Here is a 25,961-nt window from a genome sequence, read left to right on the forward strand (position 1 = left end):
GGATCTGACGGGAGGGGGAAGAGCTCCGTGAGGGGAGCCCGGGGTGTGCTGCGCGCCGGCGAGAGCCGCCTCAACTCGCCGGAATCGAGTGGAGCAGAGGATTCGCGGGAGGGAGAGAGAGAGAGGGCTCGCGGGGGAGAAGGGCTCGCAGTGAGGGAAGGGGATGGGAGATAGGAGGAGGGCATGGGGAAGGCCATGGACGGCGGGGAGCTCGGCCGGAGGGAGGTGGAGGCGGCGATCTAGAAAGGAGGAGGTGGCGGCTGCGATCTGGAAGGGAGGAGGAGTGGTGTGCGGGCGGATCTGGAAGGGAAGAGGAGGAGAAGAGAGCGAGGGAAAGAAAGGAGGCGGGGGGTGGATGTAAAATTACAACAGGGCAGAGGTAGGGTTTCGGGGATGGTGTGGAAGGGCTGATGACTGCCGTTGGATCCACGATCATCCGACGATATTCGATGCATGATCCGCGTGATGCGTCCACGGACCAATCAGAATACAGTACGACGTTATGACCATCTAAATTGGTCAAAAAATTCATTTTCTATTTTTCGAGTGCGTAAATTGAGTTTTTTTAAATGACCTACCATATATTTGTTGCAAAATGGGACCAGATCATTTTTATAATATATTAGGCCATATTTAATGTTCAATTGATAAAATGATTGGTTGTCAAAAGTTTTCATTTTCTTTGCATGAAAAAACCATTTTTAATTTTTCGAGTGCCCGAAAGGAGGTTTTTTTGTGAAGGAACTACCAAATAATTGTTGCAAAATTGGACCAAATCAATTTTCTAAAATACTAGGACATATTTAATGCACAATTGACAAAATGGTTGGGTGTAAAAAGTTTTGATCCACCTCTCGTGAAAAAGACAAATTTCCGCCGATTCAGCTGGAAGCGGGTCAAATTTGAACTGCAGCTGCCTCATAGTTCGCTATTTATTTTTTACAAAAATCATTTCTAGGTACATAAGTATCTATTTAATTAGAGAAACACCAAAAGTTTTCCAAGATTCAACCACTAGCTAGGAACGGTCAAGCCCACCGTTTTGACCGCATTTTGAAACGGGCATAAAAAATTCAAAAAAAATCAAAAAATTGGGAAACCTTCGCATTGTGTCATTATATGTGGCCAAGTTCCCAAGAAAAATAACAAACTTGTAATACGGCAATTATTTTAAAAAAGTGTTCTCAGAAATGAGCTATCATCTCTGAAGATTCATGGCTTTCAAGCCAAATGATCAATCTTATGGCCATATCATAGTTTGTTCAAATTATCTCATATTGTGCACAAGGGTGCATATTGGAATGGCAAACAATGTTGCCTAAGGAAGTTTTCATTTTCTTTGGACGAAAAAACCATTTTTCATTTTCCGAGTGCCCGAAAGGAGATTTTTTTGTGAAGGAACTACCAAATAATTGTTGGAAAATTGGACCAAATCAATTTTCTAAAATACTAGGACATATTTAATGCACAGTTGACAAAATGGTTGGGTGTAAAAAGTTTTGATCCACCTCTCGTGAAAAAGACAAATTTCCGCCGATTCAGTTGGAAGCGGGTCAAATTTGAACTGCAGCTGCCTCATAGTTTGCTATTTATTTTTTCTAAAAATCATTTCTAGGTACATAAGTACCTATTTAATCAGAGAAACACCAAAAGTTTTCCAAGATTCAACCACTAGCTAGGAACGGTCAAGCCCGCCGTTTTGACCACATTTTGAAACGGGCATAAAAAATTCAAAAAAAAATCAAAAAATTGGTAAATCTTCGCATTGTGTCATTATATGTGGCCAAGTTCCCAATAAAAATAACAAACTTGTAATACGGCAATTATTTTAAAAAAGTGTTCTCAGAAATGAGCTATCATCTCTGAAGATTCATGGCTTTCAAGCCAAATGATCAATCTTATGGCCACATTCGTGGCATAGTTTGTTCAAATGATCTCATATTGTGCACAAGGGTGCATATTGGAATGGCAAACAATGTTGCCTAAGGAAGTTTTCATTTTCTTTGGACGAAAAAACCATTTTTCATTTTCCGAGTGCCCGAAAGGAGGTTTTTTTGTGAAGGAACTACCAAATAATTGTTGCAAAATTGGACCAAATCAATTTTCTAAAATACTAGGACATATTTAATGCACAATTGACAAAAATGGTTGGGTGTAAAAAGTTTTGATCCACCTCTCGTGAAAAAGACAAATTTCCGCCGATTCAGATGGAAGCGGGTCAAATTTGAACTGTAGCTGCCTCATAGTTTGCTATTTATTTTTTCCAAAAATCATTTCTCGGTACATAAGTACCTATTTAATCATAAATACATGGTTTGGTGGCGATACGTCGAGGTTTGGGCGGTGGCCGAGGGCCCCATCTCTAGAGCGCGTAAACTCGCATGCCCGCCGCGTGGTCACCGCGTGACCGTGGTGTTGCCATGTGTTCTGGGTGGCCTAGACATGTCTAGTGGGTTGGGCACTCCCCAGGTTGGTGGTAGGAAGAAAATTACAACATAAGATTCTCACGAGGAGACCGACCGATGCTCAAACATGAATTAGCAGCCAAGTGTTTGATTAGCGGTACGGGAAATGCACATGGCCAATGGGCGTGAGTTTTGGCTGAGGATGATCATCTACTAAGGAGAATGTCTTCACAAATTTTGAGCTCAAAAGGAGGATCCTAGGTGGTACTTGCTTTGCAAAGTACCACGCTGGACAAAAATATGAATGTTGAAGCTGGGCTCAAAATAATGAATGGAGTGAGCTGAAATTTTGTGAAGGATGGTTATTTGGGCATAGGAAAGCATTGTAGAAAATTGATACCATTTGGACATGCCAAAGTAGTACTTCCTTCACAATGCTCTTCTATGGACAGAAACTTGGGAAAACTAGTGAGAGAGATTGGATGAATGAAATGATCTCAAAATTGGTGTAGGTAAGTTACTTAGGTATGGTCATGTGCTGGTAAATTTTCAGATCATTTGGGTAAGCCTAGCTAGTACTTACTTCACAAAGCTTCTCTCGAGGTAGAAACTTTGGAAATTTCCCGAGAAAGATTTACTAGGAAAATTGAGCTAAATATTATCATGTGGCAATGATTTGGGTATGGAAGAGTGCCCGAAAAGTTTGAGGGTAATAGGAGGGGTCTATATAACACTTGCTTTGCAACGTGCCAATTTGGCCATAAAATATAAATTGAACCTGGGCTCACATAGATGATTTGACTGAGCTGCAATTTGGAGGAGGGTGATAATTTGGACATATGAAGGAACTGTATAAATTTCATGTCATTTAGATATATAAAAAGGTACTTCCTTCACAATGCTTCTAGGTGGACAAAAACTTTGGAAATTTGCCGAAGAAGATTTGCTAGGCAAATGGAGCTTAATTTTGTCATGCGGTAATGATTTGGATAGGAAAGAGTGCCCAAAAATTCCGAGGGCAATCAAGAATATATAAATAGCACTTCCTTCATAAAGTGTTGTTGTGAATAGAATAGGAAAATGAATATTGTTGAATTAGTTTTGAACTAGGCAAGGAAGGATTTTTATATATTTGATGAAGATATGCCCCAAAGAATTTATGAGATTTTTTTGGGAATTTTGGGAATGATAGAAATATAGGTTGCTTCACAACCTAGGGCAAAAACTGCCACATGGACATGACACATAGGAAAAACTGATGAGATGGCGCCTAGTCATCACAACCCACCACAATCTACAAGGCTATGACCATCTATATTGGTCATTAACAACTATAAATAAGGCAGCGGACTAGCACTGTTTGCTTTGTGACCATTTCGTGTAAGGAAATTACGACCTTTCTGACCAAAATGGTCGCAATGGTTTAGGGTTTGGAGCCCCTTGAACAGCTTTTGACCAATTGGTCTAAAATGGTCATAAATTTATGACCAATTCTTCGAGGGTCACTGACAGAAGGTCATAAGTTGACATATTTCTTGTAGTGGCCGTAACCGCCGGCGAGGGAGCAGCCGGGCCGGCGGGAGAGCCTGGGGCGGCGCGTGACGGGGCCGGGTCCGATGCCATGGACCCAGACCGGGGCCCAGGCGCGACGGGAGCGCCGAAGCCAAGGAGAGGCCCACGCGCTGCAGGGGGCCTGAAGCCGGGGGGGCCTGAGCGCAACTGAGCGGCCGCCTCGAGGGGCGCCAGGAGGCGCGGGTGACGAAGGCGAGTCGACCGGCGGTGGTACCTGGTGAAAGGGAAAAGACCTCTCGTCAAAGTAAACGTGTCGTGAAGTAAAAACTCGGTGGGAAACCGGATCATAGCAAGGATAACCTTTGGTGTTTGGTGGGTATCAGAGAAAGATGCATGCCACGGAGCGGGGTGCGAGTTTATGAGGAGTAGTGGAGGCGATGCTAGGATAACAGAGACACCCAAAAACACGAAGGTCGTCATAGGAGGGAGGGCTACCGAAGAGGAGATGATGTGGTGCAAAGTTCCCGCGAGCACGACTCGGACGAATGTTGATGAGGAGAGAGGCGGTGGAGAGGGCGTCCGGCCAAAACCGGGGCGGGACATTAGCGTGGAAGAGAAGAGTGCGCACACAATCATTGAGAGTGCGAAGGATCCGTTCAGCGCGACCATTTTGTTGCGAGGTATACGGGCAAGTGAGACGAAGAATCGTGCCATGTGTGGCAAGGAGGGTACGAACCCCGACGTTGTCGAACTCCTTCCCGCTGTCAGTCTGCAAGGCATGAATGGGACACCCAAACTGCGTAGCGACATAGGAGTAAAAGGTAGTGAGAACGGAGAGTGCATCGGATTTTCTCCGCAACGGGAAGGTCCACACATAATGCGAAAAATCATCAAGTATGACAAGATAGTATAAAAAACCCGTATTACTGGCAACAGGAGATGTCCATAAATCACTATGAATCAACTCAAATGGATACGACACCACCGATGAGGACGCACTAAACGGAAGACGGACGTGCTTACCGAGACGGCAAGCATGACAAGTATGATCATCGGTTTTATTACACGTGAATGAAAAAGTCCTAAGAATATGACGAAGGGTGGCCGGGTTCGGATGTCCCAGCCGAGCATGCCAAAGGTCCATCGTGGCGGAGAGAGCGACCGGAGCGGATGTGGAGGTGTTGATGGAGTTCACCGGGTAGAGGCCGTCAGGGCTATCACATCGGTGAAGTACCATCCAGGTACGGGCGTCCTTGACAGAAAAACCCACTTCGTCAAATTCAACAGTTATAGGATTTTCACGTGTAAGAGAACGAATGAAAACAAGATTGGTGATTAGCTCAGGTGAAACTAAGACATTAGACATATGTATAGGCATGGAGTTAGACGGAAAAGAACCATGACCGACATGAGTAATGGGAAGGGATGAACCGTCCCCAACAGTGATACGACATGCGGTAGAAACTGGATATGCGGAGTTGAGGTTACCAGGGTTGGAAGTCATGTGGGCGGTAGCCCCGGTGTCCATATACCAGTCGTCGCCTCCGGTGTATGTGTTGGGTGTAAGAGCGGAGTGAAGCGCCGCGAGAAGGGCCGGATCCCAGGGTGCCGGCGGGAGGGCAGCGGCCGCGGCAGGGGGCGCGGCGGGGTAGGCGGGCAGGGCCGTGGGGTAGCTACCCGGGGCAGCGTACGCAGGCGCGGCGGCGGGGTAGCCACCTGGGGCGGCGAACACCGCCTGGTGGGCACCGGGGCGGGGGCCGAGGATCCTGGCCGAGACGGGGGCCCGCGGCACCGGCATGGTGTACGCGTGGACCACCCCCATCCAAGGGTGGGTCGCGGTCAGCGGCTGGCGGCGCCCCCCCCTCCGCGTCGTGCCGCTGCTGCTTCTTGCCGCGACGCCCCCCGCGGCGACGATCGGGGGCAAGGGGCGGCGGCTGGTACACCGGGGGTGGAGGCGCCTGGTAGTAGGTCGTCGGTGGCGGCGGATGCCGCGACGGCTGCGGAGCCGTGGGAGGGGCGGCGCTGGAGGTGCCCGCCGCAAGCACCGTGTGCGTGGCCCGGGACTTCACCATCTTCATCCTTCTCTCCTCCAACCGAAGATAGGCCACAACCCGAGGAAAAGTCGGGTCCGGATGGAACGTGAGGTTGGAGGCCGCGTTGCTGAACTCCTCGTTCAGTACGGCGGTGAGCGTGCTGAGGAGAAGGTCGTCAGAGACCCGCTCCCCGAGGTCGCGAAGTTCGTCGGCAAGTTTCTTATGGCGCATGCAATAATCGTCGATAGACGAGTTAAGCTGGTGGCAGCCAAAAATTCCCGCTGAAGAAACACGCGGCGCTGGAGGGTGTTGTCGAGGAAGAGCCCGTTCAGCTTTGCCCACACCGTCTACGCGTCATCGGTGTCGCAAACGATGGTGTGGAAGATGTCCTTGGAGATGGTTTGGTACAGCCAACGGGTGATGGTGGCGTCGATGGTCAGCCAGTCGTCATCCGCGAACATGAGGTCGGAGTCGACGGAGCCATCAACGTGATCGATGAGGTGGTACTTGCGAAAGACGAGGGAGAAGTAAATCTTCCAAGCGTAGTAGGTGGAGTTGGCGTAGTCGAGGATGATGGGCACGTAGGTGAAGATGTCGAGATCGCGAACGACCTCCATCGGGGGAGGGGCCGGACCGTCGAAGGGGTTGAAGGGAAGGGAGGCGACGGAGTGGGGAGAGGCCATGGGTGCGGCGCGGCGATCGAGGTGGTGGCGGCACGGTGGTGACGATCGGGTGTGGAAGGAGATGGGGAGGCGGCTCGGGAAGGAGAGGGAGATCGGGGTGGGGAGGCGCACGCGGCGGCGGGGTTCGGGTGCGGCGGCGGCGCGGGTGGATGGCGGCGGCGGCAGCGTGGTGCCGCGGCGGTTGCTTCTAGGGAGGAGCGGAAGTTAGGGTTGGATCGGGAAGAAAACTGATACCATGTTAAAGGCAATGCAACTCTCGATGTATTGATCGGGTGCACGGTGCACGTATATAAGTACAAGGACAACCCTCAGCTTTATCTATACAAGAAAACTAGAGACAGGTCGGTAGGAAATTATTCTAACAGATACATGCACATAATATGTTCAACAGAACAATTGTCTGCCTCCAGCAATTCGAACCTTCTGTTACGTGGACAATGGCCTTCATCTAGTGTCTCGTTAGGGCGTACATCGCCATTCGTCCACGCAACAGAAGGCGTGAGCAATATATATAGTAACGCTAAATTCTATACTCACACTTAGAATAGCATTACTCTATATTCATTCATTATTCAGATTTTCAGAGTATAACCATCAATCGATGATCGCCGTCTCTTGCCAGCATATTTACGAGCTTGATTGCCTCCATAGATCGATCGATGTACTGTCCATATCAGCATCTTGAGATTGGGGGAAAATTTGCGGAAATGTTAACGCCCACACGTATGGATGTTAGTCAACTCGTCCACACGCCTACATCATCGTCCAACGCCTTTTGCACGAATCTTAACATAAAAAGGTTGATTTTATGTGTCATGTAGGACCACTCGTGTGTGTGGCATGTGGGGGAGTTCGCCCACACGCCTGTTTTCTCTCCACGGCCAATGTTCGTCAGTCGGGGCGTGCAATGGAACTGCTGTCGCGCCCGCACGCCACGCACCACTCCTGTTCCCCATCTCCCACGACTGTCATTCACCCACTCTCCCACACCTAAGCTGTCATTTGCCATGTTTTTGAAGGGTACATGGCAACTGCCCCATTTGTGATTGTAAGCATATGGCAACTCTTTTTTTACCCGAACATGTTATTGTTGCCACGTCTGTTTTGTAGCGTTACATGGCAACTGTCTAGTGTTAGTAGGTGGCAACTCCTAAAGATACCACCGTCACCCACATGCCCGTCTCCTCTCCCACACACCAAAAGCCATTAGTTGCCATGTGTTTTGCAGGATACATGGCAATTGCCCTCCCGTCTCCTCTCCTACACACCAAAAGCCATCAGTTGCCATGTGTTTTGCAGGATACATGGCAACTGCCCTCCTGTCTCCTCTCCCACACACCAAAAGCCATCAGTTGCCATGTGTTTTGCAGGATACATGGCAACTACCCTAGCGTGCTTGTAAGCAGATGGCAATTCTCTTTTTACCCGCAACATGTTTTTTGCCTTGTTTTTTAGTGCTACATGGCAACTGTCCAGTGTTAGTAGGTGGCAACTCTTAAAGTATCTTCGGAAATGTTAACGCCCACACGTGTGGGCGTTAGCCAACTCGCCCACACGCCTACATCACCGTCCAACGCCTTTTGCACGAATCTTGGCATAAAAAGGTTGATTTTATGTGCCACGTAGGACCACTCGTGTGTGTGGCATGTGGGGGAGTTCGCCCACACGCCTGTTTTCTCTCCGCAGCCAACGTTCGCCAGTCGGGGCGTGCGATGGAACTGCTGTCGCGCCCGCACGCCACGCACCACTCCTGTTCCCCATCTCCCACGACTGCCATTCACCCACTCTCCCACACCTAAGCTGTCATTTGCCATGTTTTTGAAGGGTACATGGCAACTGCCCCATTTGTGATTGTAAGCATATGGCAAATCTCTTTTTACCCGAACATGTTATTGTTGCCACGTCTGTTTTGTAGCGTTACATGGCAACTGTCTAGTGTTAGTAGGTGGCAACTCCTAAAGATACCACCGTCACCCACATGCCCGTCTCCTCTCCCACACACCAAAAGCCATCAGTTGCCATGTGTTTTGCAGGATACATGGCAACTGCCCTCCCGTCTCCTCTCCCACACACCAAAAGCCATCAGTTGCCATGTGTTTTGCAGGATACATGGCAACTGCCCTCCAATCTCCTCTCCCACACATCAAAAGCCATCAGTTGCCATGTGTTTTGCAGGATACATGGCAACTACCCTAGCGTGCTTGTAAGCAGATGGCAACTCTCTTTTTACCCGCAACATGTTTTTTGCCTTGTTTTTTAGTGCTACATGGCAACTGTCCAGTGTTAGTAGGTGGCAACTATTAAAGTTTTCCAAAATCATGATAACTATAGTTGTCCGACATGGCAACAACTGCAGTTGCCCAGAAATGGCATCCGGCACTTGACCTAAGACGGCAACTGCAGTTGAGCAACCATGGCAACTGTAGTTGTCCGACATGGCAACTATAGTTCAGCAACATGGCAACTGAAGAGGGTCCGGACCATGGCAATCGCGGCGGGACGCGTGGTTACTGACACGCGGGGCGTGTGGCTCGCGGGCGGGGAGGGGCGACGGCTGAGACGGGTCGTGCGGGCCGCGTGCTCGCTCGCCCGGACGTGCTCGTGCGGGGCGATCGCGCTGCACCGGACGTGCGGGCTGTGGTTGCGCGCGCCCGGACGCGGTCGTGTGGGCAGGGTCGTCTCCGTGCCACACAGGATGTGCGGCACAACCACCCGATACACCACACGTGTGGCAGTTATCGGGACCCAAAATTTATATGACTAGCTCAATGGAAGACCGTCTCCGGCGTGTGTCAAAGTAAGTATGCATCCTTTTACTACCCCTAATTAAGGGGGTAGACCGAGTCTAAGCCAATCTCACAAATTACTGATGATTGTCTATGTGCATCAATGAAGGAACCATGGACTGAAATGCAGTTGGAATCGAGGGAGGCTGACTATGTCTATACGCATACATGTACACACTTGTAACGAAAACAAGTTACTTTACACCCTTAGTTGGTGGATGTGTTCAGGCATCAATGTTGGGTACGTAGGTTTGTAGGATTGAAGGTAGCAACTAGAAAACAAGCCCATACAGATATATCAGTCGAGTCAACCGCATGTAACCTTTAGTCCAAGGTTAGTGAACTACTGTTTAGATGTTTGGAAAAAGGACACTCCGGGTGGCCATAGGCTAGTGAACCATCGTGGATTGTTTGAAGAAAAAGCTATCGGTCCCGCCAATCGGACTGTCGGGTCTATAGTTGCGGGGGTATAGAGTTATGTTCATGTGTTCACAAAAGAATATGCAAATACAATATAATATTCATCATGGAATCGGGAAAATCCTGTCTTCCAAATACTTGAAACTATGAAATAAATCAGAAGGTTGTCATCATGGATGCAAAGCTCTACACAGATATATAAAACCAGCTACCTAGGCTTGATTTACAAACTCCCTCAAAGGCTTTTCCAATTGTTTTATCACAACATCCCATCCTGCATGGGTCGGGTGCATATCGTCCCAATAGAAAAATTTACTTGACTTGTTACACACAGTGTACAGAAGCTCCCCGGATGACTCGTTTTGCTGTCCGCAGTAACCCTTCGAATTCAAACTCTCGCAGCACGGCAATAGTTTGCGCTTGAATTGTTTGGACAACTCTGAGCCTTTACCTACATTAATGCATATGAAATTTAAAATGTTCAAATAAAGTATTTCAAGTACACAATCAAACCCATCTAATTAGATTAAGATAATTCTAAAATAATGAGACACTTTTGAATGAATGTAGATACATACCTGCTGCATGATCCACAATATTAGCGAATGCGGTGTACACGTCAATGATGTAGACATTCTTCTTTGATGTCATAACTTGTTTCAGATTATCGTTGTTGATAGATGCACCCAAGTTTCCAAAAATATCACACGTGGTGTAGTTGTTGGTTCGGGTGTGTGATGGCGTGCAACCGATAGGGTGCAAGTTATTGACAAGAACCTTTGTTACCCCAAGCTTCAACAATTGATCCACATTAGCTGCAATCTCTTTTGTCCTTTCCAATATAAGCATTAATCTACATTGCATACATGAAAATTATACGTTAGTAAGATTCACAAACGAATTAATTGTTCAAATTAATGTATGCATATATACATTGTGCGTTGATATGATACTCACATCGTTGGGGCTGTTGGGTAACGTAGCAGAAATTCAAAATTTTCCTACGTATCACCAAGATCTATCTATGGAGAAACCAGCAACGAGGGGAAAGAGAGTGCATCTACATACCCTTGTAGATCGCTAAGCGGAAGCGTTCAAGTGAACGGGGTTGATGAAGTCGTACTCGTCGTGATTCAAATCACCGATGATCCTAGTGCCGAACGGACGGCACCTCCGCGTTCAACACACGTACGGAACGGAGACGTCTCCCATGCCTTGATCCAGCAAGGAGGAGGGAGAGGTTGATGGAGATCCAGCAGCACGACGGCGTGGTGGAAGTAGCGGGATTCCAACAGGGCTTCGCTAAGCGCTGCGGGAGGAGGAAGATGTGTCACGGGAGGGAGAGGGAGGCGCCAGGCCTTAGATTGGTTTGCTCCTCCTTTTCCCCACTATATATAGGGCCAAGGGAGAGGGGGAGGCGCAGCCCTTGCCCCTTCCTCCAAGGAAGGGTGCGGCCAAGGGTGGGGAGGAGTCCATCCTCCCCAAGGCACCTCGGAGGTGCCTTCCCCCTTTAGGACTCTCTCCTTTTTCTCTACTCTTGGCGCATGGGCCTCTTGGGGCTGGTGTCCTTGGCCCATATAGGCCAAGGCACACCCCCTACAGCCCATGTGGCCCCCCGGGGCAGGTGGCCCCACCCGGTGGACCCCCGGGACCCTTCCGGTGGTCCCGGTACAATACCGGTGACCCCGAAACTTGTCCCGATAGCCGAAATAGCACTTCCTATATATAATTCTTTACCTCTGGACCATTCCGGAACTCCTCGTGATGTCCGGGATCTCATCCGGGACTCCGAACAACATTCGGGTTACCGCATACTAATATCTCTACAACCCTAGCGTCACCGAACCTTAAGTGTGTAGACCCTACGGGTTCGGGAGACATGCAGACATGACCGAGACGTTCTCCGGTCAATAACCAACAGCGGGATCTGGATACCCATGTTGGCTCCCACATGTTCCACGATGATCTCATCGGACGAACCACGATGTCAAGGACTTAATCAATCCCGTATACAATTCCCTTTGTCTAGCGGTATTGTACTTGCCCGAGATTCGATCGTCGGTATCCCTATACCTTGTTCAATCTCGTTACCGGCAAGTCTCTTTACTCGTTCCGTAACACATCATCCCGTGATCAACTCTTTGGTCACATTGCGCATATGATGATGTCCTACCGAGTGGGCCCAGAGATACCTCTCCGCTTACACGGAGTGACAAATCCCAGTCTCGATTCGTGCCAACCCAACAGACACTTTCGGAGATACCTGTAATGCAGCTTTATAGTCACCCAGTTACGTTGTGACGTTTGATACACCCAAAGCATTCCTACGGTATCCGGGAGTTGCACAATCTCATGGTCTAAGGAAATGATACTTGACATTAGAAAAGCTTTAGCATACGAACTACACGATCTAGTGCTAGGCTTAGGATTGGGTCTTGTCCATCACATCATTCTCCTAATGATGTGATCCCATTATCAACGACATCCAATGTCCATGGTTAGGAAACCGTAACCATCTATTGATCAACGAGCTAGTCAACTAGAGGCTTACTAGGGACATGGTGTTGTCTATGTATCCACACATGTATCTGAGTTTCCTATCAATACAATTATAGCATGGATAATAAACGATTATCATGAACAAGGAAATATAATAATAACCAATTTATTATTGCCTCTAGGGCATATTTCCAACAGTCTCCCACTTGCACTAGAGTCAATAATCTAGTTCACATCGCCATGTGATTAACATTCACAGGTCACATCGCCATGTGACTAACACCCAAGAGTTTACTAGAGTCAGTAGTCTAGTTCACATCACTATGTGATTAACACTCAATGAGTTCTAGGTTTGATCATGTTGCTTGTAAGAGAGGTTTTAGTCAACGGGTCTGAACCTTTCAGATCCGTGTGTGCTTTACAAATCTCTATGTCATCTCCTAGATGTAGCTACCACGTTCTATTTGGAGCTATTCCAAATAAATGTTCTACTTGGAGCTATTCTAAATTGTTGCTCCATTATATGTATCCGGTATCTCTACTCAGAGCTATCCGGATAGGTGTTAAGCTTGCATCGACGTAACCCTTTACGACGAACTCTTTTACCACCTCCATAATCGAGAAAATTCCTTAGTCCACTAGTTACTAAGGATAACTTGACCACTGTCCTGTGATCCATTCTTGGATCACTCTTGTACCCCTTGACTGACTCATGGCAAGGCACACTTCAGGTGCGGTACACAGCATAGCATACTGTAGAGCCTATGTCTTAAGCATAGGGGACGACCTTCGTCCTTTCTCTCTATTCTGCCGTGGTCGAGCTTTAAGTCTTAACTTCATACCTTACAACTCAGGCAAGAACTCCTTCTTTGACTGATCCATCTTGAACACCTTCAAGATCATGTCAAGGTATGTGCTCATTTGAAAGTACTTTTAAGCGTTTTGATCTATCCTTATAGATCTTGATGCTCAATGTTCAAGTAGCTTAATCCAGGCTTTCCATTGAAAACACTTTCCAAATAACCCTATATGCTTTCCAGAAATTCTACGTCATTTCTGATCAACAATATGTCAACATATACTTATCAGAAATTCTATAGTGCCCCCACTCACTTCTTTGGAAATACAAGTTTCTCATAAACTTTATATAAATCCAAAACCTTTGATCATCTCATCAAAGCGTACATTCCAACTCCGAGATGCTTACTCCAGTCCTCAGAAGGATTGCTGGAGCTTTGCATACTTATTAGCATATTTCAGGATTGACAAAACCTTCCGGTTGTATCACATACAACCTTTCCTCAAGAAACGTCGAGGAAACAATGTTTTGACATCCTATCTGCAAGATTTCATAAATAATGCAGTAATTGCTAATATAATTCCAACAGACTCTTAGCATCGCTACGAGTGAGAAATATCATCGTAGTCAACTCCTTGAACTTGTCGGAAAACATCTTAACGACAAGTCGAGCTTTCTTAATGGTGACATTTACCATCATTGTCCGTCTTCCTTTTAAAATCCATCTGTACTCAACAGCCTTACGACCATCAAGTAGTTCTTCCAAAGTCTCCACTTTGTTTTCATATATGGATCCTCTCTCGGATTATATGGCCTCGAGCCATTTATCGGAATCCGGGCCCACCATCACTTCTCCATAGCTCGTAGGTTCATTGTTGTCTAGCAACATGACTTCCAAGACAGGACTACGTACCACTCTGAAGTAGTACGCATCCTTGTCATCCCACGAGGTTTGTTAGTGACTTGATCTGAAGTTTCATGATCACTATCATAAGCTTCCACTTCAATTGGTGTAGTTTCCACAGGAACAACTTCCTGTGCCCTGCCACACACTAGTTGAAGAGACGGTTCAATAACCTCATCAAGTCTCCACCACCCTCCCACTCAATTATTTCGAAAGAAACTTTTCCTCGAGAAAGGACCAGATTTTAGAAACAATCCCTTATTGCTTTAGGATCTGAGACAGGAGGTATACCCAACTGTTTTGGGTGTCCTATGAAGATGCATTTATCCGCTATGGGTTCGAGCTTATCAACCTAAAACTTTTTCACATAAGCGTCGCAGCCCCAAACTTTTAAGAAATGACAGCTTAGGTTTCTCTAAACCATAGTTCATACGGTGTCATCTCATCGGAATTACGTGGTGCCCTATTTAAAGTGAATGTGGTTGTCTCTAATGCCTAACCCATAAACTATTGTGGTAATTTGATAAGAGACATCATGGTATGCATCATATCCAATAGGGTGCAGTTATGATGTTCGGACACACCATCACACTATGGTGTTCTAGGCTGTATCAGTTGTGAAACAATTTCCACAATGTCTTAATTCTATGCCAAACTCGTAATTCAGATATTCATCTCTATGATCATATCATAGATATTTTTATCCTCTTATCACGACGATCTTTCAACTTCACCCTGAAATTACTTGAACCTTTCAATAATTCAAACTCGTGATTCATCAAGTAAATGTACTCAACATCTACTCAAATCATCTGTGAAGAAAGAACATAACGATATCCACTACATGCCTCAGCACTCATTGGACTGCACACATCAAAATGTATTACTTCCAATAATTTGCTTTCTAGTTCCATTTTACTGAAAAAGAGGCTTTCAGTCATCTTGCCCATGTGGTATGATTTGCATGTCTCAAGTGATTCAAAATCAAGTGAGTTCAAACGGTCCATTTGCATGGAGTTTCTTCATGCATACACACCAATAGACATGGTTCGCATGTCTCAAACTTTTCAAAAATGAGTGAGTCCAAAGATCCATCAACATGGAGCTTCTTCATGCGTTTTATACCGATATGACTTACGTGGCTGTGCCACAAGTAGGTGGTACTATCATTACTATCTTTTGGCATGAACATGTGTATCACTACGATCGAGATTCAATAAACCATTCATTTTAGGTGTAAGACCATTGAAGGTATTATTCAAATAAACAGAGTAACCATTATTCTCCTTAAATGAATAACCGTATTGCGATAGACATAATCCAATCATGTCTATGCTCAACACAAACACCAATCTCGATGCTAGAAGGAGCGTACGATATTTGATTATATCAACATTGGAAACACTTCCAACACATATCATCAGCTCATCTTTAGCTAGTCTCCGTTTATTCCGTAGCTTTTATTTCGAGTTACTAACACTTAGCAACCGAACCGGTATCTAATACCCTGGTGCTACTAGGAGTACTAGTAAAGTACACATCAACACAATGTATATCCAATATACTTCTATCGACCTTGCCAGCCTTCTAATCTACCAAGTATCTAGGGTAATTCTGCTCCAGTGGCTGTTCCCTTTATTACAGAAGCACTTAGTCTCGGGTTTGGGTTCAACCTTGGGTTTCTTCACTAGAGCAGCAGCTGAATTGCCGTTTTATGAAGTATCCCTTCGTGCCCTTGCCCTTCTTGAAACTAGTGGTTTCACCAACCATCAACAATTGATGCTCCTTGTTGATTTCTACTTTTGTGGTGTCAAACATCACGAACATCTCAAGGATCATCATACATGTCCCCGATATATTATAGTTCATCACGAAGCTCTAGCAGCTTGGTGGTAATGACTTCGGAGAAACATCACTATCTTATCTGTAAGATCAACTCCCAGTCGATTCAAATGATTGTTGTACTCAGACAATCTGAGCACAAGCTCAACAATTGAGCTTTTCTCCCTTAGTTTGCAGGTTAAGAAAATCGTCGGAGGTCTTATACCTCTTGACGTGGGCACGAGCCTGAAATTCCAATTTCAGCCCTCAAAACATCTCATATGTTTCGTGACATTTCAAAAACGTCTTTGGTGCCTCAACTCTAAACCGTTTAACTGAACTATCACGTAGTTATCAAAATGTGTATGTCAGATGTTCGCAACATCCACAGACAACGTTCGAGGTTCAGCACACCGAGCGGTGCATTAAGGACATAAGCCTTCTAAGAAGCAATGAGGACAATCCTCAGTTTACGGACCTAGTCCGCATAATTGCTACTATCAACTTTCAACTAATTTTTCTCTAGGAACATATCTAAACAGTAGAACTAAAGCGCGAGCTACGACATAAATTGCAAAATCCTTTTGACTATGTTCAGGATAATTAAGTTCATCTTATGAACTCCCACTTAGATAGACATCCCTCTAGTCATCTAAGTGATTACATGATCCGAGCGAACTAGGCCGTGTCCGATCATCACGTGAGACGGACTAGTCAACGTCGGTGAACATCTTCATGTTGATCGTATCTTCTATACGACTCATGCTCGACCTTTCGGTCTTATGTGTTCCGAGGCCATGTCTGTACATGCTAGGCTCGTCAAGTTAACCCTAAGTGTTTTTGCTATGTTCCGAGGCCATGTCTGTACATGCTAGGCTCGTCAACACCCGTTGTATGTGAACGTAAGGATCTATCACACCCGATCATCACGGCGTGCTTTGAAACGACGAACTGTAGCAACGGTGCACAGTTAGGGGAGAACACTTCTTGAAATTTTAATGAGGGATCATCTTATTTACTACCGTCGTTCTAAGCAAATAAGATGTATAAACATGATAAACATCACATGCAATCAAATAGTAGTGACATGATATGGCCAATATCATATAGCTCCTTTGATCTCCATCTTGGGGCTCCATGATCATCTCGTCACCGGCATTGACACCATGATCTCCATCATCATGATCTCCATCATCGTGTCTTCATGAAGTTGTCTCGTCATCTATTACTTCTACTACTACAGCTAACGGTTAGCAATAAAGTAAAGTAATTACATGACGTTTATGTTGACACGCAGGTCATAAATAAATAAAGACAACTCCTATGGCTCCTGCCGGTTGTCATACTCATCGACATGCAAGTCGTGATTCTTATTACAAGAACATGATCAATCTCATACATCACATATATCATTCATCACATCCTTTTGGCCATATCACATCACATAGCATACCCTGCAAAAACAAGTTAGACGTCCTCTTATTGTTGTTTGCATGTTTTACGTGGCTGCTATGGGTTTCTAGCAAGAACGTTTCTTACCTACGCAAAACCACAACGTGATAGGCCAATTGCTATTTACCCTTCATAAGGACTCTGTTCATCGAATCCGATCCGACTAAAGTGGGAGAGACAGACACCCGCCAGCCACCTTATGCAACTAGTGCATGTTTGTCGGTGGAACCGGTCTCACGTAAGAGTACGTGTAAGTTTGGTCCGGGCCGCTTCATCCCACGATGCCGCCGAATCAAGATAAGACTAGTAACGGCAAGCATATTGAACAAAATCAACGCCCACAACTACTTTGTGTTCTACTCGTGCATAGAAACTACGCATAGACCTAGCTCATGATGCCACTGTTGGGTAACGTAGCAGAAATTTAAAATTTTCCTACGTATCACCAAGATCTATCTATGGAGAAACCAGCAACGAGGGGAAAGAGAGTGCATCTACATACCCTTGTAGATCGCTAAGCGGAAGCGTTCAAGTGAACAGGGTTGATGAAGTCGTACTCGTCGTGATTCAAATCACCGATGATCCTAGTGCCGAACGGACGGCACCTCCGCGTTCAACACACGTACGGAACGGAGACGTCTCCCATGCCTTGATCCAGCAAGGAGGAGGGAGAGGTTGATGGAGATCCAGCAGCACGACGGCGTGGTGGAAGTAGCGGGATTCCAACAGGGCTTCGCTAAGCGCTGCGGGAGGAGGAAGATGTGTCACGGGAGGGAGAGGGAGGCGCCAGGCCTTAGATTGGTTTGCTCCTCCTTTTCCCCACTATATATAGGGCCAAGGGAGAGGGGGAGGCGCAGCCCTTGCCCCTTCCTCCAAGGAAGGGTGCGGCCAAGGGTGGGGAGGAGTCCATCCTCGGAGGTGCCTTCCCCCTTTAGGACTCTCTCCTTTTTCTCTACTCTTGGCGCATGGGCCTCTTGGGGCTGGTGCCCTTGGCCCATATAGGCCAAGGCACACCCCCTACAGCCCATGTGGCCCCCCGGGGCAGGTGGCCCCACCCGGTGGACCCCCGGGACCCTTCCGGTGGTCCCGGTACAATACCGGTGACCCCGAAACTTGTCCCGATGGCCGAAATAGCACTTCCTATATATAATTCTTTACCTCCGGACCATTCCAGAACTCCTCGTGATGTCCGGGATCTCATCCGGGACTCCGAACAACATTCGGGTTACCGCATACTAATATCTCTACAACCCTAGCGTCACCGAACCTTAAGTGTGTAGACCCTACGGGTTTGGGAGACATGCAGACATGATCGAGACGTTCTCCGGTCAATAACCAACAGCGGGATCTGGATACCCATGTTGGCTCCCACATGTTCCACGATGATCTCATCGGACGAACCACGATGTCAAGGACTTAATTAATCCCGTATACAATTCCCTTTGTCTAGCGGTATTGTACTTGCCCGAGATTCGATCGTCGGTATCCCTATACCTTGTTCAATCTCGTTACCGGCAAGTCTCTTTACTCGTTCCGTAACACATCATCCCGTGATCAACTCTTTGGTCACATTGCGCATATGATGATGTCCTACCGAGTGGGCCCAGAGATACCTCTCCGCTTACACGGAGTGACAAATCCCAGTCTCGATTCGTGCCAACCCAACAGACACTTTCGGAGATACCTGTAATGCACCTTTATAGTCACCCAGTTACGTTGTGACGTTTGATACACCCAAAGCATTCCTACGGTATCCGGGAGTTGCACAATCTCATGGTCTAAGGAAATGATACTTGACATTAGAAAAGCTTTAGCATACGAACTACACGATCTAGTGCTAGGCTTAGGATTGGGTCTTGTCCATCACATCATTCTCCTAATGATGTGATCCCGTTATCAACGACATCCAATGTCCATGGTTAGGAAACCGTAACCATCTATTGATCAACGAGCTAGTCAACTAGAGGCTTACTAGGGACATGGTGTTGTCTATGTATCCACACATGTATCTGAGTTTCCTATCAATACAATTATAGCATGGATAATAAACGATTATCATGAACAAGGAAATATAATAATAACCAATTTATTATTGCCTCTAGGGCATATTTCCAACAGGGGTTACCTAGCCTAATGACGCTGGTGCCTGCATAGTCGTTGCCGGAGTAGGCCACGAGCGCTACGGAGCGACTCAGTTGATTCTCCGTGATGGTCCCGTCCTTGACCATCTTCTTGAAAGTGTCAACCTGCTTGGCGAGGGCAGGGACCTCCTGCGATGTACTGTCCAACACGCATGCACCACCGGTAGCAAAGGTCATGCCGGACGGGTCACAGGTTTTATCTGCCGTGCGGGCATGCGCTGGAGGGGCTTCCTCCAATCCCAGCATTGCTGCTGCAAGTTATCAATAAAACAACGAGTAGGGTTGATTGTGATGCACCATAGATTACAGCATAACATGAGATTACAATATAACAGAGTACCTTTTTAGGGTAATATAACATACTAGTACTTACCGATGAAATCCTACTGAATTTTGTAGTTTGAGAAGCGGCCGGACAGAGTATTCGGCCGCGGAAACCCATCAGCATCAACGTAGTTGGAGCCGTAGGGGTAGGCCCATTGCCGCGACATCTCAGTGACAGGGTTGGTCGGAGGGAGGTTCCCATTGTCGGCGAAGTCATCCCCAAACACAAAGAAGGTGTAGCTCGACGCCTTCTTCTGATGGCCGCCGGTAGGCGCAGGCCGGGCCTCCACACCATTGAGATTCAGAACGAGGAGGAGGATGAGGACGAGGCCGAGGGCGGCCGGAAGAAGCTTCATTGATCCCGGCGGCGTGGTGGCGGATCGTTCTACTACCACTGGCCCGAGGATCACGATCACCCAGCCGGCCGCTACTCTTTCGCCAACGAAAAACCAGGAACGCAAAGCGCTTGTCTGCCATGCTCGTACACCATGGCCTGCTGCCTCTCCCTTGTCAATATATGGAAGTTGGAACCACGGACCAGCAAAACAAGTCGAAGTCGGGCTAGCGACCTCTACCGGAGTCGGAGCCGTAGCACAGTCGGACACGGATTGACGAATACGAGTATATATACGACTCGTGGACGGTACGTCGTTCGCTGTTCGTCTCGCGAGGCCTGCGCATCCTCTGCATGCCCTCCTCCCCGCTGCGCACCGCCGTCAGCTCGTCGGCCGCGCTGCCGGTTGTCCTCGCCCCTCCGCCGGACTGTATTTTCTCCAGTTTTGCTATGGGAGTACCTAGAACTCATCTAGATGAGATATAATTTGGTCTCATTCACTTGAAAAACAAGAACATATACCATCCACGTCAGCACACACACATCTTATAGCATCTTATAGCATCACATCCAATGACTATAAAAGATGAATGATACCAAATTATATCTCATCTAGATGAGTTCTAGCAAAACTGTTTTGCTATTAACCTCCGCCCCAGTTGGACTGTTGGAGCCGTCGGCGCGTTACCTTCTGCTCTGTCTGAGGCTTTGTAGCAGCTCAACGTTGGCGGTTGTCACATTCTCAGTAACTTATAGTACTTTAATGGTCTAACCGTAGAACAAGTACGTATTTAACCAGTCATACTTAATGGGAAGATGCTCATAAGAAGCTGTATTTCTCATGAGGACTTGTTGGTACTGACAAGTAATAAGCATAATTTTCCTCTTACAAAGTAGAACCAAGAACATTTGAATTTAGATCACAAGAACATAATTGTGGGGAATTGGCTTAAAATGGTGTCAAGTCACGAGACTGAATTCCTCTTACATTTCCTCATCTTCCATACATATGTTCCGGAAATGCTAGAATAAGTTCTGAGAATAAGTATGAAACTGAACATGTAGTGCATGAGAGGCTGTGATAGTCGTCTTCATTAGTTCTGGGCTTCAACAGGACCTGATGCTGAGCTCCCTGATGAAGTGGACGAGCCGCTCCAACTCGGACGACGACGACCCCACCTCCGCGACATCCAGCCTCAACTGCTGCACCATAGCTTACCGAAAAAGGCTTTCGCCCCGCTTTATAAATAAAGCAAACCGCCAAGAGCACACATACACAAACTAGTTCAGCACACACACATACACCCAAGTCACATAACGAGGAGTACAAAGGTTCTGCTGAGGACACAGCTCAACAAGCCCAGAATAAACAAAAAAATGAGGGCACAGCTGCACCATAGCTTGGGCCACGCCCCTCTGATCTCGTCGAACTCCATGGCCTCCCTCGTCGTCCTCTCAACGACGCCTCTGTCGCAGACGTCCTTCATGTCCAGCCCCGTCCTCCACACGACGCCCACAAAGCGGCTGTTGATCTGCTGGTCAGAAATTAAAGGGCCGGCACACCATTGGCACGCCTTCCATGGCGCACTCCTCCAGCGTCGAGTTCCATCCGGCATGTGTCAGGAAGCAGCCCACCACCCGGTGCCGCAGCACGTCCCGCTGAGGAGCCCACTCGACGGCTCGTGCCTTGCCACCCTCCACCGCCGGCCCCGACAGCTTCTCGGAGGAGCGCGGAGCTCGTCATCTGGACCATGTCCGGCCAGAGCGCCAAGAGGAAGGCGTACCCAGTAGCACCAGGCCGGAGAGGAACTCGGAACTGCTCGTGTGTGATCATCGCGCGGCTCCCCAGGCTCACGTACACGACGGACCAGTCCTCGTGGCTGTCCAGCCACACCATGCACCCGTCGTCCTCTCTCCACAGGCTTGGGCTTGCGGCGAACCTTGACCTGGCGTGCAGCGGGCCTATGGCAAACATGTTGCTTGTGCGCGACGCAATGTGGGCGAGCGCTGGCTGCTCCATGGACGCAGTGGTGTTGAGTATGAGCGCACAAGCTTTGCTGGAGCGAGCGGTGACCTCGGCGAGCTTGAGCACCCAGGGGTCTGTGTCGCCTTGTTCAGCTAGCGCAGTAGTACCCGGGGTAGATCTCAGCGCCGGAGGAAGCCCTCCATCCCCGGAACGCCGCACACCGGGTCGTCCGCAGGGAAGGGGCTCTCGCCGAGCTTGGGCATGGACAGGAGCGCCAGCCGCCAGGTAGCTGCAGGCGCTGTGCGTGGCAAAGGCGAGCGTCGGGATGCCGAGCTCCTTGGCGACGTCGATGGCGAACGTCACGGTGCCATCAGCAACAGCGCATGTCACCGGCGCGTCGGCGGACAAGAGCAGGGCACAATATGCGGCACTGCTGGTCATCCGCATGGACTCCAGAAGCTCTAAGAAGCTGCGAGGGTGGTTGTCGGGGAGGCCGGCCGTCAGGGATGGAAAGCAAGCGTAGGCGCGGCGGCAAAGGCGTCTGAGCAAGACAGCGGAGATTGTGCTCGATGTGGAGGAAAGTGACCTGGACGCCGGCATCGACAAGGGCGGTGGCGAAATGGAGCATGGGGTTGGTGTGTGCATCTGAAGAGTTTTTCTTCAATTTCTTGAGCTTCCGGGGCTTTGAGCTGCAAGGGTGGTTTGTTTGCACACACATGACCTTGGATGTACTTTTCTCCACAGGTGTAACAGAGGCCGTTTGCATGTCTGAACTCCTTGAGTTGCTTTGCTCGCCACAGATCTCCTGTTGCAAACAGAGGGCGAGTATAATTTTCCTAGCGAGGTGCTATAAATTTGCTCTAACCCAGCTGTTTCTGAATCTTAGGGTTCTGCATCTTCTGACGCTCCAACACAACCTCCTGCACATGCACAAGAGCATATTCAGCCGCTAGTACCATAGGCTGGGGTAACTGAATTTCAACAGCCGCTCGAATTTCCTCCTTCAGGCCCAACACAAACATTGTTTCACCGATGTCTGCATCATACAACCGGACTTGATAGACGAGCTGATTGAACATGGTGCGATACTGGTGTACTGAATCATCTTGTTTCAATAACAGTAATTCCATCAAACAGTTGTGGTGCACATTCACATCGAATTCCCGCAGTATCGCTCTGATAGAGCTAGAAGTAGACCTAGCAGTTGTCCAGCCACATGCGGACCCGTCGCCGCCGAAGCACGCGGGGAAACTCCATCTTCGGCATCCACGGCCGCTTGAAGCTCTGCTCATCAGGAGGACGCAGAGATTGCGCCACCCTCCCTGGATCAAACGGTCAATGAAGCTGCAGAGGTGCCTGAACAGTAGACGCGGCAGTCGGGGACGCTGCAAAACACCCTGGTTGCGCCAGCCGGTCCAGATCCGCGTCCTGAGTGCTGTGAGACTCCTTGATCGCGCGCGCCACATGAACTTACTCCTGATGGATTTCTCCGTTGGAAGTGACCGAGAGATCCCCCTTGGCTTCAACTTGATCCAGGCGTTGTACTTGCTCGGAAAACTTGACGTCGAGTCTGTCGAGCCGCGCGATGATCTTGTTGATGTGCGACACCTGCTCACCGATCCCCTTGTGGGATGCCAGCCCATGCAGCACACGCGCCTCGGACGTTGCCATGACCTCCACCAAATGCCTAGTCTGCGCGCTTGGCTTGAACGGAGCTGTCGTTACCCTCTCTGAACCAGAACAACGCTGATCTTGGATTTACAGGCGGCTATCGAAGCAGCCGCGCAACTGATCGGTCGATGTTACAATCCAATCTCCACCGCTTGCCTGCTCTGTTCCCGGCCGTCTCGCCTGTTGGAGTAGGGGCGATGACATCAACGGCCGTGGGCACCGAATGCCCGACCCTCAACTCCATCGCGCGACCCATCACCATAACGATGAGCTTGTCGAGTTCTCTCTAGTGCTTTTCGTGCGCCTCATCCGACGCCACGGAGAGCGTCTCATGGATGGATGACCTTGGCTTCTGGCGTGAGGCTGGCTCTCCATCAGCTCATGTCTATGGTGCGCCACCTCCGCCGACAGTGTATCGTGGGGGCAGGAAGGATCTAGACTGAGGTCCGGCGAGGATCAATGGCTCTATACACCAATTGTTAGGAGCATAGTGGGATCAAGGAATCGGCGCGGCTATGTTGTAATTGAAATGCACTCCTCACGCCTTTATTAGATGTGCGGTTACATGTAAGATACAGGTAAACTATAATCTGACGGCTCTCAGCCGCTTACCAGTTCGCCCAATGAAAATGCACACGACACCCCTCTTTTATAGCTAGACGCCGCGACTTTGTGCCGTGGTGGCTGACAGGTGGGTCTGGGATGGCAGCCTCTTCTACATCTTGGTTGTCAGTAGAAGTGCCTACATCATCAGATAGTACTTTTCGCATCTGGATTCACATCCTATCAGCATTCAAATTCACTGTTTGTCGTTCAAACCACGATATCAATCTTCACCATCCTACTCGGAGGCCTGCATGGGCTCACCCCTTTGTTAAACATGATGGACTGGCACGTACCGGAGCCCAATCATTTTCAAAGCATGTGCGTGTGCCCTATCTCGCTCTTTGCGAGATAGTAGCTCCTCTAGCCTATGGCGCCCCTGCTACCAGGTCGGTCCAATAACACGTGTTCCGTGGGTTCAGTGGGAGTGGTTTTAGGACCCTTATGGATCGGTTTTGGAAGCTTCTGTGTTTTTTCTTCTTATTTTTCTTTGTGTTTTCCCATTGGTTTTTGTCAGGTTTATTATTATTATTATTGGTAATTAATTTTTTGTTTGTTCTTTTTTTATATATTTTTGCATTTTCGTTTTTTTGTTTTCTTCAATTTTCAGTGACATGTTGAATTTTTTCAATAAACTTTGAACAATTATTATATACATGTTAAATATTTTCAGATAATGTTAAACAATGTTTTATGTACACTATGAAGATTTATTAGAAATACAAGTTAAAAATTATAAAATGCAGAACAGAATTTTTATAATACACAGTAAATAATTTTGAAAAATCGTTAAAAAATTAAAAAAATTCATGACATTTTTTGTAAAACATGCGAATATTTCTGAACTATTTATAAACCATATTTTACATGGCAGAAACATTTTTAATATGTTATGAACCATTTTTTAATGCTTGACCAATTTTTTACATATTCTGAACATTTTTTTAAATGTCACTAAACATAGGTTTAAACAGGTGATAATTTTTTAGATGTCCCTAATTTTTTTTGAATGATATGAATGTTTTAAAAATGCCATGAACATAGTTTAAACGTGTCAATATTTGCCCGGATAAGATTTTATATTACATGAACATTTTTAATGCAATGTGAACTTTTTAAAACTCAAGTAAAGGAATTTTAGAAAATTAGTTCACTTAATGTTTAACCCGCTTCAGGCGAGAGTGTCTAATGTTAATCTCTTTGTCCGTGTTGACGAGGTAGAGGTCGTTTTGATCATGTCAGGGTGTCTAATAGGTCATCCCATTAGACAGTCTGCATTACTGGGGTGGCGGTCGTTTTGATAATATCAAATTCTTCTCCTCGTCCTTTTCTCTAGACAACAATCAGATCTGTAGATGGTGGTCACCAACGTCTTCTCGCATAACCTAACCCCATATTCGAAGTTTTAATGGATCCGGCAGTGATGAGGAGGAAGATTATCTTGTTAGAATATGCACAAGCATGCGTATCTATATCTATACCCACTAATAAAGAGAATCAATATTCTTGGCCCGTCATGAAATTTTACGAAAAATCCCCTCAACCTTGCCATTTTTCAGCATGTCCCTCTCTCGGTTTCCCGTCTCGCACACAGCTATGGGCCGGACC

The 25,961-nt window shown here is 47.4% G+C and overlaps 2 pseudogenes; both read right to left on the reverse strand.

Moving 5' to 3' along the window:
• Positions 1-10,051: 10,051 nt before the first annotated feature.
• Positions 10,052-20,991, reverse strand: LOC125549438 (GDSL esterase/lipase At5g03600-like; annotated as a pseudogene).
• A 145-nt stretch (positions 20,992-21,136) lies between these two features.
• On the reverse strand, positions 21,137-22,850 carry LOC125547322 (myricetin 3-O-rhamnoside 1,2-glucosyltransferase UGT709G2-like; annotated as a pseudogene).
• Positions 22,851-25,961: the final 3,111 nt, after the last annotated feature.

This window comes from Triticum urartu, chromosome 3A (assembly GCF_056163025.1).
Source record: "Triticum urartu cultivar PI428250 chromosome 3A, HENAU_Tu73, whole genome shotgun sequence".
Lineage (NCBI taxonomy): Eukaryota > Viridiplantae > Streptophyta > Magnoliopsida > Poales > Poaceae > Triticum > Triticum urartu.